General features: G+C 42.4%; 2 long non-coding RNA genes and 1 pseudogene across 2 annotated transcripts; 2 read left to right on the top strand and 1 right to left on the bottom strand.

Annotated features, from left to right (window-relative positions):
* Nucleotides 1–968: 968 nt before the first annotated feature.
* LOC105419245 (uncharacterized) lies at nucleotides 969–3,946 on the top strand (annotated as a pseudogene).
* A 2,332-nt stretch (nucleotides 3,947–6,278) lies between these two features.
* Nucleotides 6,279–15,278, top strand: LOC115250722 (uncharacterized). The gene is made up of 3 exons (XR_003889290.1): nucleotides 6,279–6,454; nucleotides 9,288–9,412; nucleotides 14,459–15,278. It is a non-coding gene; the product is annotated as an uncharacterized lncRNA (long non-coding RNA).
* Nucleotides 15,279–16,197: 919 nt separating this feature from the next.
* Nucleotides 16,198–17,145, bottom strand: LOC105416763 (uncharacterized). Its single transcript, XR_964696.2, has 3 exons — nucleotides 16,713–17,145; nucleotides 16,535–16,630; nucleotides 16,198–16,393 (listed from the first exon to the last, which is right to left on the bottom strand). It is a non-coding gene; the product is annotated as an uncharacterized lncRNA (long non-coding RNA).
* Between the last annotated feature and the right edge of the window lie 3,436 nt (nucleotides 17,146–20,581).

The following is a 20,581-nucleotide window of genomic DNA, read 5'->3' as shown; positions in this document are numbered from 1 at the left end:
CCGCCTCCTCATAAAGCGAAAACACTAAGATTGCTTGATTGCCATTTTCAGCCGCATATTCGATGGCCTGCAGTTTAAAGTAAGCCTCATTCATACGCGTCTTGACCGGCGCCATTTTAGGGGATCCTTACGCGGAGGTGTGCCACTAATCGACTGGCGGAGCGTTTACCGTAGTGCACCTACCAAAGGCACACAGCAGATTTTGAAACTCAGTCCACAAACAAGGCGCACCATATTATAAGGCGCACCGTCGATTTTTGAGAAAATCTCAGTGTTTTAGGTGCGCCTTATAGTCGTGAAAATACGGTACAAGATGACAGAAGGGTATGAACAAGTCGGACCTGTATGTCACAAAGTCAATCCCATCCCATAATGTAAACAATTAACACTTTGCTGTTTTATTAAAATGGCAAAATCTTCATTGGGTAACATGTTCAAGCAATTTTACTGCGCTTTGAATGACAGAACCTGCCAATGTGCAGTTCTTCCAATTTCTATTAAAATTTCTGATAGATCAAAAGGGAGCGCATTAATTCCATATAGTTCAATAATTCATATAAATTATAATAAAGAGATTTCAAAGACACCTCTTTAGCTGCTATAATGTGTTTCCACCTGTTCAGTTTAAATTATTAAAATAAAAATAAAATAATATCCATCCAGAGGTGGATCTGTGGAGTAGTGAGCCACTTGGACGCAAGTCGGGAGCTGATCACCCCCGGCTGGGTCGCCCGAAGGGAGGGAAGGTAAAGCAACGCACAGGGGCAGTGGCCAGCACTATAGGAAAAGTGCTTGTCACAGTCCCTGGTCAGACGGAGGAGGAGCCAGGCCCGGAGCCACCCCACAGTGTCTGGAACCTCCAAGCCACACCAGTCCTCCCGCCGAGTGGAAAATCAGAACGTCGGGTTAAGTGGCCTGCCGCCAACAACAAGGAGTGGCTTCAGCTGGATGAGGACATAGACAAGATCATGGTGACAACAGGGAAGGGCAATGTGGACCACAAACTCCAGGCCCTGTGCACCTTCATAACAATTATCAATGCGGAACGGTTTGGGGTGGAAGAAAGGCCTGTGAGAAAGGAATCAGCAACACACAACTGGTGGGAGCACAAGATCAGTCAACTGAGGAAAGGAAAGGAGCGGGCCAAGAAGCGCAAGGCATTTATCACCAACCCGTTCAGCTTCACCAAGCGACTACTGGGACAGAAGAAGAGCGGCAGCCTGACGTGTCCTGTAGAGGAGATTAACCACCACCTCAACATCATCTTTAGTGATCCGTTAAGGGAACAAGACCTCGGCCCATGTGAGGCACTGGTAAAGCCACCAGAGCCTGTGGTTCAGTTCAACACCACCGAGCCCACTCAGAAAGAGGTCAAAGAAGCAGTGATGGTGGCAAGATCAAGCTCCTCCCCAGGCTCCAGCGGAGTCCCATACAGAGTCTGCAAGCAGTGCCCCAAACTCCTTGTGCGACTCTGGAAGATCATGAAGGTGATCTGGTGCAGGGAAAGGGTCACCACTCAATGGCGGTCTGCAGAAGGAGTCTGGATTCCAAAAGAGGAGGATGCAAGTAATATCGAGCAGTTCCGACTTATCTCGCTGCTATGTGTCGAAGGGAAGAGTCCCAATGGCTTACAGATTTCCTCTTGAAGAATGGTTACATAGACACCTCAGTACAGAAGGGAGTTCCAGGTGTTCCGGGATGCCTAGAGCACACGGGTATGGTTTCCCAACTGATCCGGGAGGCAAGGGAAAGCAGAGGCGATTTGGCAACACTCTGGCTAGACCTATCAAATGCCTATGGATCCATCCCCCATAAGCTCGTCGAAACAGCACTGACAAGACACCATGTGCCAGGAACCATCACCAACCTCATTCTGGACTATTACAACAACTTCCAACTGAGGGTAACAACAGGATCATTAACATCCCCCTGGCAACGCCTGGAGAAAGGTACTATAACAGGCTGAACTATTTCGGTGCCGCTCTTCTCCTTGGCCATGAACATGATCATTAAGTCGGCTGAGGTGGAATGTAGAGGCCCCTTGTCAAGATCTGGCACTCGGCAGCCCCCCATAAGAGTGTTTATGGACGACCTCACAGTGATGCCAACCTCTGTTCCCGGCTGCAGATGGCAAGGTGGCCGACCAGTTCCGCTTTGCCTTAGGAGGGACACCAATTCCAACGGTGGCAGAAAAACCTGTCAAGAGCCTGGGCAAGGTCTTCAACAGCTCCTTGAGGGACTCAGATGCACTCCTGCAAGCCAAGGCAGATTTGACATCATGGCTCACAGCAATAGACAAGTCGGGGCTACCAGGGAAATTCAAAACCTGGATTTACCAACACAGGGTCCTGCCAAGACTCCTTTGGCCCCTGCTTGTCTACGAGGTGCCCATGTCTACGGTGGAGATGCTGGAACAAGCGAGTTTCTCCACAGGTGGATTGGGCTCCCTCGATCCCTTAGCAGAATTGCTCTGTATGGCCATTCCACCATGCTGCAGCTTCCAATCAGTGGCCTGTCAGAGGAGTTTATGGTCACACGCGCCAGGGAGCTGATGATGTACCGGGACTCCTCTGACACGAAAGTTGCTACAGCAGGAATCCTGGTGAAAACGGGGAGGAAGTGGACGACACAGAAAGCTGTTGACAGAGCAGAGGCACGGCTGCAGCATAACATCCTGGTTGGCAATATGGCAGTGGGCCGGGCGGGACTTGGCAGCTTCTCCATACCCCGCTACGACAAAGCCAGGGGGAGGGAGAAGCGGAGTATGGTCCAGGATGAGATCAGAGCAGAGGTGGAGAAAGACCGGAGGGTCAAGATGGTGTCTATGTACCAACAAGGCACCTGGATAAGGTAGGAGCACGCCGAACAGCGAAAACTCACCTGGCCAGAGCTCTGGAGACTTGAACCCCAGCACATCAAGTTCCTCATCCAGTCAGTATACGACGTTCTCCCAAGACCAACCAATCTGCAGCGCTGGGGACATGCCAGCCGTGCAAAAAGAGAGCCACCCTTGAACACATCCTCAGTTGCTGCCCGAAGGCTTAGGGGGACGGACGGTATCGCTGGCGTCACAACCAGGTGCTTAGGACTCAGACACAGTCAGTGCAGCAATCAACAACTGCAAGTACCAGAACACTCCCAAGCAGTCCATCAGCTTCGTCAGAGCTGGGGAGAAGGCACAACAGCCAAGTTCCTTTGGGAGGCTTATCACCACGGCACAGGACTGGAAACTGCAAGTCGACCTGGGAAGACAGCTCAAGTTCCCAGAGCACATCTCGACCACTTCACTCCGCCCAGATACATCAGACATCAACTAAGAGTCAACTAAGAGTCAACTAAGCAAGTGGTTCTGGTTGAGCTTACTGTCCCCTGGGAAGACAGATTGGAGGAGGCCAACGAGCGCAAGAGGGCCAAATATGCCAATCTTGTAATCGAGTGCCAAAACAAAGGCTGGAAAGCCCGCTGCGAACCAGTCGAGGTGGGGTGTCGGGGTTTTGCTGGCCAATCACTACCACGCACCCTAAAAGTCCTTGGAGTAAAAGGCCAGCTCTGAAGAAGAGCCATCAAAACCATCATAGAGGCGGCGGAGAAAGCCTCAAGATGGCTATGGATCCGGAGGGGGGATCCGTGGAGTAGTGAGCCACTTGGACGCAAGTCGGGAGCTGATCACCCCCGGATGGGTCGCCCGAGCGAGGGTGTTTGATGATCAAAGACCCGGAACACCCTATGACCTCAGGTTCATCACTGATGATGCATCCAAGTAGCACCTGGAGGTGTATTCAATAACAGGCATTAAAGAATGCAATTTGTTGTTTGGAAGTGCTCGAGAAGTGGACATATTATGTCCAGAGTTTGGAAACATAGCCGTAAGGCATATCCAAATCAGGAAATGAAAGAATAATGCAGCAATATTTGCCTTCAAATAAATGTTAGATGCACCTCACCAGCTGGTTGTGAAACAAGGGAATGTTGGGATGCATCACAACATATTAAAAGGAATCACATTGTTGGAAATTTACACCAGGCCATTTGGCTTTCACTTTCATTTTTGGAACAGTAGGATGTTAAATCCAGTTTACCGTATTTTCATGACCATAAGGCGCACCGATCAAACCACAAATCTATCAAAGTCCTCATCCGAAGGGTTCACTATCCGAAATGGCTTTTGCGAAAGCTGGCAAGCCGAAAAGCATTTACAGGTTTGGAACTCGGTGCACACATAAGGCACACTGCATTATAAGGCGATTTGTCCATTTTGGAGAAAATTTAAGACTTTTAAGTGTGCCTTATTTATGGTTGTGAAAATACAGTAGATATTATTCTGTTGCGACCTGTCGTATTTGATCATCTTTTTTGTGAAGGGTGGACATGTATGTCATTGTTTACTTGTGAAAACAAAGTGCTGCTGTCCAAATCTTTGTTTCTATGTACCTGTAAGAGGTAACTTTTCCATTCTTTTAACCCTTTTTTTTTATAGTTTTCTTCTTCCTGTTTGGATGAAAACAAACTCTGTCGTCCTGTTTGATAGTAGCTCACCACCTTACTTCAGCTGTTTGACAGCAGAATAAAATAACACATCAATTTCCCTTTGAGAAATTTTATTTCAAGACATGTACAAGTGACATTTCAAGTGTGACACCACCTCTGAGATTGCCAGTAAAAGAAAGTCAATATTGAATATGATTGAACTGTAGCTTTGACTCACCAAAGTAGGCTGGCAAAGAGGCGGCTACTTCTCTTTGTTATCCATTGCCATTTGATGCTCTTGTGCAGTGCAATGCAACACTCGCAAAAGACTTCTTGTACTCTCACAACTCAGTCACGCAGGCACAAATAGTAACGCCTGAGAAAAAAATTGCTGGCTGTGACCAACTTATTTATCCCGCAATTCATGACAAACTCAGTTCTTGTTGCAAAATGGTTACCAAATTGTAAATGTTGGTAGGAAAATGCTTGCTGATATTTCATTTATTTCAAAACTTCTTTGAAATCTCAGGACTCTCATTTTCAACATGCGGCCGTTGATAATTGTCAGTGCTAAATTTGTTCGGGGAAATTTTGTGAATACCTAGTGACACCTGCATGCTCCCTATTTTTAAAGCAGAAATAGATTTTTAATATAATTTCACCAGAAGTGGTGAGATTTTCAACTTGTATCTCTTTATTCGCCTAGTTTATGAGACACTATATTGTGAGAAATGGAACATGATATATTAAGCCATGGTTTTCCTAATTACAAGGTTTGTAATTAGCATAATAATCACTGATTTGGTGACTTAATGTCACATGGATGTGGGTAAACTGTGGGTGTATTTTGCACCTTGATGTTTGTACAGGTGCTTAGAAAAGTGAAGATAAACTAGTGGTATTGCTTTATAGAATGCACATTCAATACAAAAGCACCTTAACAGTATTTTACCACCGTTTACAATACACAAGGTAAAGACAAGATTTACTCTGTTGACATAAATGCAAGAAAGTCAGTCTGAAACAGTTTGAAAGGTTTTCACTCGCAGTGTAAAATAAATTTCTTGGAATTAACGTGTGATGATGACATGCATAAATATAATTTTGGACTCCCTTCAGTCCAACAATGTATGAGAATGCCAGCAGTTGCAACTTGGTTATTAGTTGCACTCTGATGCTTTTACTCCATTCTTGAATCCTCCACATTGACTTCAACACGCGGCGCAGCATGATGCAGAATGGCCACAGAATGTGAGAAAGACATCCACATCCACAGTAAAATTACCACTTTGCCAGCACGAGGTCTCAGCTCTCGATCTGCAGCAGAATGAAAACCTTTAGGCCTTTCAAAGCAACAAGCGCACATTTTGACACTCTACCGCTGTTTTACATGGCTTCAAGTGTAGTAAAAGGTAAAGGTTTCTAAAGGCCTGTTTATGCATGTTCAGGCAGGGTCAAGGGACATCTGATGATTAGTGTCCGTGATCAATGATTAGCTAGAATTAGCTAAAGTGCCTAATCAATGTGTAATCAATGTTTTTCTGTTGTTGTGTGATTGTAATGTTTGCCATTATGCTAACGTGGCAGAAAAATAAGGTTGAAGGCCTAAAAATGTTGATGACACAGGGGGTTTCAGAGACGTGGTACAAGGGCAAGAGGTTGTCCACGTAAAAAAATATGGAAAGGCGCAGTTAGCCTCTGATAAGAATGATAAAAAATACTTAACGGTGGAAAACGGGAAAAATTGCATGATGAGGAGGGGCCCGGGGAGGAGTAAACCCAAGCCCCAAATTGTATAAAGCTGGAGATTTCTCGCTAGTTTTCAGACTTAGCCCAGGCTACCTCTCATGCATGGTGAATTGTGAATCTTCAATAAACCATCATTGGAACCGTGAACCAGCTGACCCTGACTCATCATTCGACTTTGTTGCGGCAACTCTACATCAACTCATTGGCACTGGCATAGGCATTCTGACTTAAGAAAAGTGTAAGTTTATTAAAGCAATTAGACATAGAGTAAAAAGCCACAACACAAGCCTTCAAGACTGTCTGGTTCTTATTCTATTGTGTCACAGGGAAGATGGTGGTGCGAGTAGCAACACAAAGTACTTGAGTTCATAAAAGACAGGAGATACATTTATTAAGAGTTATTGAAGTAACAATTCCAAGAGAGCATCATGGTCAGACACATGCTGAACTTTTTTTCCTTTGCACATTTTTCATTTTTATCCCTTTACATAAACCTACTGCATTTTGCTTTTTTATGTGCTGTGCACATACAAATGGTGAGAATAGTTAGATCATTTGTTCTTCCAAATGGCATCATGTTTTTATACACTCCAGTGGAATTATATATATAAAAAAATAAATCTCTTCCTCGCCCTCCTGGGCGGTGCCTCCTTCCTTCAGACTCGGGTCCTCTACCAGAGGCCTGGGAGTCTGAGGGTTCTGCGCAGGATCTTAGCTGTTCCGAGGACTGCGCTCTTCTGGACAGAGATCTCTGATGTGGTTCCTGGTATCTGTTGGAGCCATCTACTCAGCTTGGGTGTTACTGCCCCTAGTGTCCCAATCACTACTGGGACCACTGTTGCCTTCATGCCCCGCATTCTCTCCATCTCCTCCTTCAGTCCTTGGTACTTCTCCAGCTTCTCCTGTTCCTTCTTCCTTATGTTGCTATCACTGAGGATTGCTAAATTGATCACCACCACTGTCTTCTGGTGTTTATCCACCACCACTATGTCAGGCTGGTTGGCCACCACCATTTTGTCAGTCTGGATCTGTAAGTCCCACAGGATCTTGGCCTGCTTGTTCTCCAGCACTTTCGGGGGTGTTTCCCACCTGAACCCTGGGACCTCCAGCCCATACTCAGTGCAGATGTTCCTGTACACTATGCCAGCTACCTGGTTATGTCGCTCCATGTATGCCTTGCCTGCTAGCATCTTGCACCCTGCTGTGATGTGCTGGACTGTCTCAGGGGCATCTCCACACAGTCTGCACCTGGGGTCTTGTCTGGTATGGTAGACCCTGGCCTCTATTGCTCTGGTGCTCAGGGCCTGTTCTTGTGCAGCCATGAGTAGTGCCTCTGTGCTGTCTTTCAGTCCAGCCTTTGTCAGCCACTGGTATGTTTTCTCGATATCAGCCACTTCCTCAATTTGTCGGTGGTACATTCCATGCATGGGCTTGTCCTTCCATGATAGCCCCTCAGGTTCCTCCTCCTTGGTGGGCTTTTGTTGCCTGAGGCTTTCACTCAGCAGTGGGTCAGAGGGACCATCTTGCTGTACTTTAGGAGGCTTGTTGTTTCCTCCTAGACAGTAGTTCGGACACTTACTAGTCCTCGGCCCCCTTCCTTTCGCTTTGTGTACAGCCTCAGGACACTGGACTTAGGGTGAAACCCTCCGTGCATGGTGAGGAGCTTCCTTCTTGTCTTGATGTCAGTGGCTTGTATCTCTTCCAATGTCCAGGGTATTGTGCCAGCAGGGTATCTCATTACTGGCAGGGCGTAGGTGTTTATGGCCTGGATCTTATGCTTATCTTTCAGCTGACTTTTCAGGACCTGCCTTAACCTCTGTAGGTATTTGGCTGTGGCTGACCTCCTAGCTGCATCCTCATGGTTACCATTTGCCTGCAGGATCCCCAGGATATTTGTAACTGTCCTGCACCTCTGTGATGTTCCCTTCAGGTAGTCCTCTACTTCTCTTGTGTACCTCTTTAGTCGGGTAGCCAGGGCAGTGAGCCTTTGCTTAGCAGTCTCAAGTGCCACAGGTGTGGACAGTTTGTTGTACTTCTTGGGCCGCTGTGTCCTTGGATTCACGCCTCTACTCAGCTCTGTTAGGAGGCTGACTTCTCTCCATGTTGCCATGATTTTTGCCTCTAGCCTTCTCCTCCATGGGGCCATTTGCTCCTTATGGCTATTCATGCTCTTCATCTTATAGCCAAGCATCTGTAGGATTACCGTTGCCGCTGCATACATCAGCGGATTGATCTCAGTGATGGTAGTGGTAGGGATGGTTGACAGTGCCGTGATCATGTCCTCCAGTAGAGATTGATCTGGTACTTTGTGAGTTAGCCTTGGCAGGGAGGTTGAGTTGAGTTCCTCATGATTCTCTCTCTCAGGTCAGCTGCCCTTGTCCTGATTCGGTCTGTCATTAGGGCTTTCTACCCAATCTCGATATTGGGGGGTGAAGATGAAATCAGCCCCACACTGACCTGGCGTCCTGGCTTCCCCTTGCCGTAGCATATTTGTACCGTGGGTGAGGCACACCGCCGTGCCTCATCAATCTCTTATTGTGGATATTCGAACACTGAGCTAAGAGCTGCTTCTTAGTCAGTGAGGATGTGGGGTTTGAATTACCCATTTCTCCCACATTCTCTGCATGTACCCTCTCTTGCTGGGGTTCCTCCCGTAGTAACACTCCATCAGTACCACCTTCTCTGCCCTGCTCTATGAATGCCTTGTTCCAGCCGCCAATTTGACATCAGGTGGCCCTGGTTCCTTTTAGGTCAGTGGTTTATGCCACTATCCAGTCGCATAAATATGTGTGTGTGTGTATATATATATATATATATATATATATATATATGTGTGTGTGTGTAAGCAAAAAATATAAAGGTTAATGTTCTGTGTATTTGATAATTCAAGAGCTTTTATTCGAGTCAAGGTTCCCAACAGACTGCAATCAATACAGAAATTTGGAGAATATGAAAAGCTCCGCAGCTACAGTGAACCCTGAGAATGTGTTTTCCATAGCAAAAAGTTTTTCTTGCCCTCATCAAAAATTGATCAAGAGCAAATTGAAACAATGTACCTCGTGTGTCCACAGTGATTTTGCATGGCAGGAATAAATGAGCTTGCCGATTTCCCCCCAGCATCAAGGTTTGGTACTTTGTCTTGAAGATGGATTTAGCTTTTCCAAATTGACAAAGCATCCTCCAGCACACTGGACAGGTGGGATTGTTTTTGTTCATTTTCTCTTTTTTTGAACTTGTTCTCCTGTTGAAATTTTGAAGCTAAAAACAACATTCAGTCTCCGAACAACAGAGCCGAAGTGATGGAGGAAAAGGTACATGTACATCTCAAACACTGTCAAGTAGTTTCTCTCTACAACAACAAAACTGTTTTCTGCCAGGTCTTAAGATATTTCGCTGGCATAAATTCCTTTAAAACCCCCGGTGACCATGACAGTGAAATTCTTTAGAAGAATCGGGAACTGAAGTCAGGATTTATGGATAGTATGCAGAGACAGCACAAATTCTATTAGTCCAAAAGGTGTAAGATAGGTGGGAGGTCAATCGCTGACTCCAGCCTGTCTGTCTTTTGCTATCCCAAACAGAGAGTGTTAGTCCTGTGAGTAAAGTGAATTATCTAGGACCATCTAAGGGACAATTTAGGATGAAATCGCTCAACAGGTGAGAACAAGTATTTGTTAAATGAGAGGAGTAATTTTCCTTCACAAAGTAGAGACGGGTGACCCTTAAGGTAATGCTACAGGCAATCACCAATCCTCCTAGCCCACCTTGGCAAAAATGCATCGCCTAATTCCTATTGCCCTTCGAAGGCCATTGTGGCTGCTAACTCAATAACATAATTTACTCTCATGTACTGAGCTGCAGGGAGTGTGGAGATGTGTTTATACAATGGAGCTGCAGGTTGTTCGGGGAAAAAAAAATTCTAATATCAGTGATGTTGTTGCTTCACTTATTGTTTCCTGGCTGTTTTATACTCAATTTCACCTGTTAAAAAAAAAAGCTATATATATATATATATAGCATTTATATATATATATATAGCATTTATATATATATATCTATATATATATATATCTATATATATATAGATATATATATAGTTTCTGAAGATAATGATATGAGGTCGTTCAGGTCAGATGACAGGTCAAGTCGGATGACAAATACAAATAAGAGGCCGGGCAGTGAAAAAGTTAAACCAACACATGATGGGACACACCATTGGCTGTCATTATCTCCCAGGAGCAAATGTCACTTAATTGGAAACTATTGATTTTTGGAGTGGCCATTTGTTACTCTCCAGCCAATCTGAGTCATGGCGAGGAATCCCTACCATAGATCTTGATTAACTGATTCGATTAGTTGCTTTGACAACAGGGGGAACAGATTTTTGTATTTATTTATTTTATCTTATTTTTTATCTTTGAGTGGATACACCATTTTTGTTTGTTTTTCTATTTTGGTAAATGTTCAGTCCAGATTCACCTGAAATATAGGAAAATTTCAAATATGCTGTATCATCATTGTCATTTCCAAGTGCCTTGTGAAATTGTGGTATAGATCTCTGTTGCAACTGAGGTGTCCTGCATAGTAAATGCACACATTGCTATTCAATAATGAAAAGGTCCTTGCTGATGAGGTCCATTCTTCACAGTACCGAGTTTAAGGACCACAATGAGAAGGATGACACAGCTTGAATGTAAAGTGCATTGTTTTACATGCTGTCTCATCATTCATAGTTTAGATGGAGACATGCCACTACCCAATAAAAGATAATAAATAATTGAATGATTTTTTTTTTCTGAAATCAAACCACTGATGAGTTGCTTTCCAGAAATACCCCCTCTATCTATTACAGTCTATTATTTCATTCTGAGAAACATTTATCATTTTATTTAATTAAGCATGCCATTTGTAGATGAAACAAACACTCAGCTTGGAAGTCACTGGTGCCAAGTGTACACTCACTTCAACACCCAAAAAAACCACCGTAATCAGAGCTGACACTATGTTCATCCTTAGATTATTTTTTTTATTTAATAAATCGTCAGAATCTCAACATCGCTCTTGGAAATTCTGTAATTATTAGACTATGTCGCCAGACACAAGACTTTTAAAGGGGAAAAAAGGTACTTTCTTGGCCTTTTCACATTAATCATAATTTTGTAAAAAAAAAAAGAAAAAAGTAAATTAATGAAAGGTTTTAGCATTGTCCAAATGCTGCTGCTTCACACTTCTGTGGTGCAATATTGCATGAACTTCGAGGGAGTCAAACTTGCTTTAAGGTAAAAGTGTGTTTCTTTTGTTGGCATGCGTTTAAAACGACAACTTCAGCAAGAGTTTCAACCAATCAAGTCACAATGCAAATGTTGAAAAGGTGTTGTACACTCCTGATTGAGTTGCTAGCTCACTCTGCTACCATATTACCTTCCAACTGCACCAGGGCGTGAACTAGGAACCCTCTGATTCTCAGCCAAATCCAATAGACTGAGTCACCACCACCCGGTGTCGTGCTGAATATTTTTCAAATTGGTGCGGTGAGACAAACCACCGTCTTCTCACCTTTGAGCTGATGGAGGGTGCCCTTGAATTGAAGGGTCCCATACCAACTTGTTGGCATCCAATGCAAAGATGATTGGATCCCCACTGAGTCTGTGGTCTAATAAATCAAGTGCACCAGTCTCCTCCGGCTCTCCCCTACTTGCTCTCAGTCTAGCATCTCATTTCCTTTTCTGAAATAAAACCTACAGTTATCATAATGGTGGCACTATGGGGTGAACTCCATGGAAAGAAGCCATCATGTCTCGGTCAAACAAAAAATAAATAAAATTAAAAAAAAAAAAAAAAGTACTGCGTTTCGCCAACCCTCCCCAACTGTACTTTTTGATGTCTCTCATATGTACAACTCGAAAAACTTTAACCTTTATTGAAAATGGCTGGTTAAAAGGACTCTCTTCTCCCATCCTCTCGGGGACCAATAGGTAGCTGCTTTTGTGGCCTATGGGGTGTTGAAAGAAAAATAAGGATGTAAGCCCAGAGGTGTGTGTGGTGGGGGTGAGTGTTTTGTGCAGAGTGATTGTGAGAGGACAGCAGTGGCAGAAGATGTCCTCTACACAGTGATTAATTTCAGGCCCAATGTGATTTATGGCCCCCACCATGGCTGTTTTGTAGGTCACTTTGGTGCCACATCACTCAAGCTGTGCAAACAACAAGTCTGATATCACTGTTGGTTAACCATAAAGGAGGACACACATCCGCACCCACGTAGAAAATGAAAATGTTTTGCTTTGAAATTTGGATCGGCCCATTCTCTTATCATATCAAATGAATGGTAAAAATGGAAAACAATTCAAATAGAAATGGGACTGAGATGCAGTGAGAATAACTCATACACCCACAGAGACTGTTGCTATATGAAATTTTATTTCCCATTATATGGTGAAATATACAGTATATACCTCACACAAAAGTGAGACTCATCTGGTAAAACGAGGTCTTTAAAGCTTGTTGAGCATTGGATGGACACAGGGAAATCCCTCAAAATCAGAACATAAATACATAATCTCAAAGACAATTCAAGCATAATTTGTGAAACATACGCCTGCCTGTATTGATGGAATAGCTTAAGTAGGATTCTGGTTAAGATTTCCAAACAAGGGAAAGATTCTGAGGTATCATATTTGTTTGCAAGTGTTAACCCCCCAACTATCTGGTTCACAGGGACAATTATGCAATCATAAACAATCGCCCCCCATTCCATGGCTACAAGATTTTCATGAATGAAAATAACAAAAAAACAAAAAATAAAAAAATAAATTAAAAGTGCTGAAAAAGTGATTCATTCAGTGCAAGCAGAACACTCAAAGTCAATGAGACATAAAAGTAGTGCAACAGTAGTGGCTATGTATTGTTACAAAGCAGAAGAATTGATTGCTCACCTTCAGCCTGCAGTGAAATTGCTGAATCATACTAGCACCGTCAGAGAGCAGGGAAACCAGAGAGCAGGGAAACCAGAGAGCAGGGAAACAAGGCCCAAAACAAATAATAGACAAGACTTTTGTGGATTTATGGTATCAAAGAGGATGGATGATATAATTAAAAATTTTAAATAAAGGCTACATCAACTTTCTTTCCAAAAAACATTACTTGAGTTGGTCTAGTGATATTAATATTTTCCCATTTGTGAAATTGTGATGATTGCAGAAGCTTCAGGTTTTGTTTTTTTTAAGTGATATGGAGAAATTATATTACTCTACCACAGGTGTCACCAACTGCCCGCAGACACCCGGTCGCCCGTTGGCTCCTTCTCAGTTGCCCACTGGACTTGTTCTAAAAATAGCCCTTATGGTTCGCAAAAAAAATAAAATGCTGTGCCTTATGTAAATTCTATTGAAAGTTTCACACACACACACACACACAGATATATATATATATATATATATATATATATATACAGTATATATATATATACAGTATATATACTGTATATATATATATATATACCTGATACATATATATATATATGCATCTGTATAGTTTGAGGTCATAGTTCACTTAGTCACCTGCGCATGACGATTAACCCCGCTTTTGCTACACATCAACACACCATTGATTATACCGCAGTAAAAAAAACATAGCTGAGAAGAGAAAAAAAATGTATGTTTTTAACAAAGACTGGAAATAGGAGTTCTTTTTTACATCAATACGAAATAAGTGTGTGTGCCTTATTTGTGGAGCTACGGTGGCAATTTCAAAGCAGCACAATGTGGAGAGACACTATCAAACCACTCACAGCAGCTTAAACACAAACTTTTCCCCCCAAGACTGCACTTCAGGCGGAGAAAGCGCGTGAGTTAAAAGCCGCTTTGACCAAGCAGCAGACCTTTTTCACAAGACCGCTGAATAAAGCCAAAAAGGCAACCGAAGCTTCATTCAGAGCTACACATTATTTGATTAAAAACAAGAAAACGTTTTCTGTCAAGGGGGCTCTGATGCTAATCGCAGAGACTGTTTTTAAAGATGATAAAAATGGGCCGGATGCTATCTCAAGTCTGGCTGATGTACAACTTGGGGCAAGTACAGTGACCAGAAGAGGGCCAGCTTTGTCTGAAAACTTGAATGAGCAGCTGGACAAGGACTTAAATACATGCTGGTGGTTCAGCATTCAATGTGATGAATCTCTGGACAGCAGCAGTACAGCTCAACTAATGGTGTTTATTTGCATGGTATTTGCCAATTTATCCACTAGATAAGAGCTCCTCACATTGATACTGCTGAAGACAACTACACGAGGAGTGGACATCTACAACGCGATAAAAACTTTCTTCATGGAGAAAAAAGTGCCGCTGGAGAAGCTCGTGTCTACTACCGATGGTGCACCGGCAATGGTAGGATGCCATGTAGGCTTCATTGCACATTGCAAGAATGACCCAGACTTTCCACCTTTCCTACACTACCATTGTATCATCCACCAGCAGGCAATAAGCACGAAAGTGACCGGGTTTGACCATGTAATGACCCCTGTTGTAAAAATCATCAATAGCATCCGCGCTAAAGCCAAACAACACCAGACATTTAAAATGCTTTTGGAGGAGCTTTCCGCAGAATATGGAGACCTGTTGCTGCATACAGAAATTCGATGGCTCAGCAGAGGGTGGATTTTGAATTGTTTCTTAGCACTTTTGGGTGAAATAAAGGCGTTTATGCAGAGTAGAGAAGAGGACACCTCCCTCTTGGACAACACTGAGTGGTTACTTGACCTTGCCTTTTTAACAGACGTCACAAAAAAACTGAACAATTTGAACTGTGAGCTGCAAGGCACAGGGAAGTCTGTCACAAATATGATAAGTGCTGTAAAAGCTTTTCAAGCTAAAATGAGCATTTTCTCTGTGCATTTGCAAAGAAAAGGTATTGTGCACTTCCCCTCTGTGCAAAAAGTTCTTAGTGACAATGGGCCTCATTCACAAACCGTTCTTAGGAACAAATTTGTTCTTAAGTCCCATTTACGAATATTTTACGAAGATTGTGGCATTCACGATGTTCTTCTCATCCTGGATTTATGCGTAGGTAAGAACAAATCCTACGAACACTCAGGAGTACTCTTAGGCACATTTCAGTGCCGACATGTTGGCATGGTTGTGTTTTCTTCTCTTGTGCAGTTCAATAAAATTCAATATTACAATGATAATTCTGTCATATTTATTTAATTCCTATTTTTGGTGATTTACAGAGAATTTTAAAATTACATAAATGTGCCAATGATTTAACATTAATCAACCAAATTGGAAACCATGTCATCAAATAACCCCCCACCCTGTTTATATGTGGTACTCCATCCAAGGCCCGCAAAACAATAGCATATTTATTGCTGCTGCATGATATTGCTGATTGGGCCTTAAGGAGAGAACGGATGTTTCGTGATCATATAGATCTTTTTTCAGAGAGTGATGAATTCCTCTTTGGACGCTTCAGGCTCCCACGACCGGTCCTGATAGATCTATGCAGTTGGAGCCAGCACTTCGGAGCCACACACTTCGGTCCAACCCTGTCCCACCGCATGTGCAGGTACTGTCGGGCCTTGGCTTTTTGGCTACAGGGACATTTCAACGAGAACTGGGAGACAGGGTGGGCATATCACAGCCATCAATTAGCCGCGCTCTCCCTCATGTCTTGGATGAAATAAATCAACTGGCCACACAATATATAAAGTTTCCGTATACACCAGAATATCAGGTCACAGTCAAAAGAGGATTCCACAACCCCATGAGGATGTGCGTCCTGACGCAATGATGGGGCCAGACTGCAGGCACGTGGTTCACGTCCGAGCGCAATTAATTGCCCGTTTGTGAATAAAATGCATTATTGTCACAATTTCAGTCTAACAGTCTTGATTCACTTCAAAAAGAAAAAAAAAATAAGAGAGACCGGTTTCAGAGCACAGCTTTTACGCATTCTTTTTTTTTTTTTTTTTTACACATTCTCATTGATTTCTTTAAGTGTGTTGGCTATAGTCATCAGGGTTGAGGCAATTTTATCAAGCGTGTTAGCCATCATTTCTTGGTTGTTCAACACGGCGTCAGAAATCAGGTGTGGAGAGGCAAGGGACCGAGTACGCGTGTTGATGTGGTGTGGCTGCAGGACGGCTCCGTCTGTCCTTCCACAGGTTGGCTCTGTGGGACTTCATCTGTGAATAAATAGGCTAATAAGTCAAGCCATGGCTGCGACCCTCAGTCCAATATGTATTCCGATACCACACACACACTACGGTAAACTCCTCCGGTACTACAACTTTTAAATAAAGCTATTATTCCAGAAAATAAATAACCTTCCGATTCCTCTGGTGCAGATGACGCACAGGGAGGGGGTGATAGTGTTGCCTCGGGGCCCAGGTCTGTATCCAAACACTCAGCCGATGGTACACCTAAAGAGGTGGGGTAATTAAACAATCAATTAAAATAAATAACATTACAATTACAGCATAAGATTTTCCCTATATAGCCTACCTGAGAGTGCCGTCTCCCCGATGATGGCCCCGGCATGCTGGTCCAACTCGGACAGGCTTTTGGTGTCTGCTGTTCCTCCTCCAGTCCGTTGCGTCTCCCGTCAGAATTTTGCTATGTTTTTTTTGGTTTCAGATTTAAGATCAAACCATTTTTTTTCCCCCACCTCTGCTACTGAGCGTCCTTCTCCTGACACTGCGCCCACTGCACGTGTGATTGCCTCCCATGTTTCCTTTTTATTAGTGCTGGTATAACCAGCACTAACACTACTGAACATAACTGATTTTCTCCGGGTGATTTCCTGCAGCAGTACCTCCACCTCTGAACTACCAAAGTTTTTTTTTTTCTCCTCACCTGCTGCGCTCCATCCGACTTCTTTTTTGCTTTGGGCATTTTGCTTCTTTTTGCTCTGTCTACAGGGCCCTGCTGCAGTTCCTTTTATGGGCATTAGTGGGCGGTGAATTATGCTAATAGTATGTTAATTAGACTCACCTGGCACGCGCTCTCAACTTACGAGTAGATGGCATTCATCAATCTAGGAACACAGTTGCGAACAATTCTGAGGCTTACGAGCGTGTTGATGAATCTGACATAGGGTTTTCTTAAGGAACTTCTTAAGAACAACTTAAGAAAGAATCCAAGAAGATTCTTAAGAACATATTGGTGAATGAGGCCCAATGTTTCTGCATCTATGGCTTTTGATAAAGCTGTAGAAAAATACTGCCAAGTGATTAACAGACTGATGAAAGAGTTTGAAAGCAGGTTTTGTGATTTTGAGCAAATTGAGCCATGTGTGTCATTAATTTCAAATCCCTTTATGTCAGTGGACATTACAGGCACAGCTGAGAACCTAAGTATAACCTTCACCTTGGATGCACCTGCGTGTTAGCCATCCTTTCTTGATTGTTCAACACGGCGTCAGAAACCAGGCATGGAGAGGCAAGCTTTGGGCATTTGGCTGCTTTTTGCTCTGTCTACAGGGTCCTGCTGCAGTTCCTTTTATGGGCATTAGTGGGCGGTGATTTATGCTAATCATATGTTAATTAGACTCACCTGGCACGCGCTTTCAACTTACGAACAGATGGCATTCATCAATCTAAGAACACAGCTGCGAACAATTCTGGGGCTTACGAACGCGTTGATGAATCCGACGTAGGGTTTTCTTAAAAAACTTCTTAATAACAACTTAAGAAATAATCTAAGAAGATTCTTAAGAACATATTGGTGAATCTGGCCCATTGTTTTTTTTGTGTGGATATTGTATTTCTTGATTTGTTTATACATATGTTTTGAGCTCGTAGCACTCAAGCCATTTGGGAATCTTGAGGTAGCCCTCAGCTTTAAAAAGGTTGGTGACCGCTGCTCGACCACTTCCCATCTTTTTTTCCATATCCAGTTATTACATTATATAATGTAATAATTAGTGGGCGGTGATTTATGCTAATCATATGTTAATATGATTTTAACTGGCTAAATATTTAGCGCATTTGTGGCAGCTACGGTGGACTGTCGGTCAGTTCTGTATTTACTTCTTTAAGAAAGATTGAAGCACTGGGGTTTAAATTCTAATTTAAAAACTACCATACAATCAATACCATACTGTGGTTGACCTTGGCCTATCCGGCCAACCTTTTCTCCACCAGCAAATTTTAAAAAGTGTCTGGAGGGACTCCAAGATGTTGAAGAAAGCCAATAAATTGATGAACTCTACTTCTGGTAAGTCTGGAGGCCTAGGCTCTCTTTATAGTGTGAAGTGATATACAAGGTTAGTTAATCTCAGTGTTAATTATCTTAAAGTCACCTGCTTGAGAATGAGTGGAACACAGCAACAGGAATAAAGACCAACATAAGCCAAACAAATCAATAAAAAAAAATCCAGTTCAGCATCACCAAATTTTTTTTTTTTAACCTTTTCACCTAAAATTGACTTGAGAAAGATCATTTTAACGACCGTATTTTCACGACTATAAGGCGCACCTAAAACACTGAGATTTTCTCAAAAATCGATGGTGCGCCTTATAATATGGAGCGCCTTGTGTGTGGACTGAGTTCCAAAATCTGCTGTGCGCCTTTGGTGGGTGCACTACGGTAAACGCTCCGCCAATCGATTAGCGGCACACCTACACGTAAGGATCCCCTAAAATGGCACCGGTCAAGCAAGACCATATGCGGGTGGATTGTAGACGTATGGGCCATGATACCGTCTTCATGTATTGGAAGAGCTTTCACAAAATCAATGCTGAACCAGAACATCGGTGAGTCTGATTCAGATGATTAAGAAGAGGAATTCGGGATGTTGGACATTGAAATAGTGCAGCTGTTTAATTCAGATACAGAAGATGAAAACTTTGATGATTTTGTGGCGGAAGAATGAATATTTTGTTCAATAAATGTGTCTCACTGTTTTACTTCCGTTGTCAATTTTTTACTGTATGTTTCAGCATGCGCCTAATAATACGGTGCGCCTTGTGTATGTTTTAAATACAGAAATAGCACCCATAACTGAGACTGCGCCTTTTAATACAGTGCCCCTTATGGTCGAAAATATGGTAATGTAACCCCATAACAGCACTGCAATGCAGGATGTCTTAATTTAACACTTAGCCGCGGCAACCTTACTGCTACCAAGTGATTTTCATTTATTTTTGTTGTCATAGAAACAAATTGCACATCTTTGGAGGCAGCAATCAGATTTATTTCATTAGCGAGTGGATCGAGATCAAAACCAGTCATTTTTACATTTAAAATGATACATTTTGTGAGAGCTAGTTTTAATGATATGTATGTATATTTTAAGAGACCCAGACAGAATATAAGATGTCTAAACAAGAACATTTGTCAAGGATGCAGCACACAAACTTCCTACATTATCTCCTACATTATTCCCACATTAAGATGGGTGTCGGTGCACACCATATGCATGTGGTACAAATAGAATGCTGTGGTCCCATGCTGTAATATTAAATAAATAAGGGTAATTTTGGTTTACACAAACCACAGGTAGCCTTAAGCAACTCTAATTAACTGTCCCCTTCCAGCGCTTTGCCCCTCAGAGTAAGTCTCAAACACATTAGATAGCTATATTCATAAGCATTCTTGATTTAAAGGTGATTATTATTTTGTAATTCAGAACCACAATGCAGCCAGTAAGGAGTATACCGCTGAGGAAGTTTAAAAGCCTTTCCCAAAGCCTCCTTTCCTCTCTTTTTAGCTGACTAACAGATGTCTGTTTTATTCAGTTGTTTACATACTGGAATGCAGCTCGTGTCATTAATGGTAAGGGCAATCCTTTATTTGACTGCAAAATGTATGTGCAGCCATGGAATAGGATTAGGCACGCATGTTGCCAAGCATTCTTATCAATCAGCGAAAACGGGTTTTCTTGATCCAGCTCCTCTGTGCTTGAATTGTAAATGCTTCAGCGGGGAAAAAAATGAACAGGATATTGTGAGAAATATTTCAATATCCACTGTGAAAGATTTGGTTCCATCTAAATGTGAGAATAGAGAGCCCAAAAAATAATTCTCCAATTATAGTTGAGAAATATTAAGCAATGTTTACAACCTAGAAGGTGACTCACAATATCAATAATCCTATATTTATTAAAAATGTTTTAAAAATACATACTCTTACTTTTTTTAAATATATAATTAAAAGACAGCATTTTTGACAAGGAAGCAAAACCTTAGGCCTTAATAAATATAAATATAATAAATCAAAAATATATATAATAAATATAAAATAAAAAAAATACCGGTAGATTTTTTAACGTGAACTCAAGCCGAATATGAATTATTTGTCACTTTCCAATTTAAAGTTTGTTTTCACAACCTCCTCAACACCATCCAAATGACCAAGGTAATTAATTGAAA

This window comes from Takifugu rubripes, chromosome 8 (assembly GCF_901000725.2).
Source record: "Takifugu rubripes chromosome 8, fTakRub1.2, whole genome shotgun sequence".
Classification (NCBI taxonomy): domain Eukaryota; kingdom Metazoa; phylum Chordata; class Actinopteri; order Tetraodontiformes; family Tetraodontidae; genus Takifugu; species Takifugu rubripes.
Note: the sequence above shows the minus strand (reverse complement) of the source record. Positions and strands in the feature narration are given on the sequence as shown.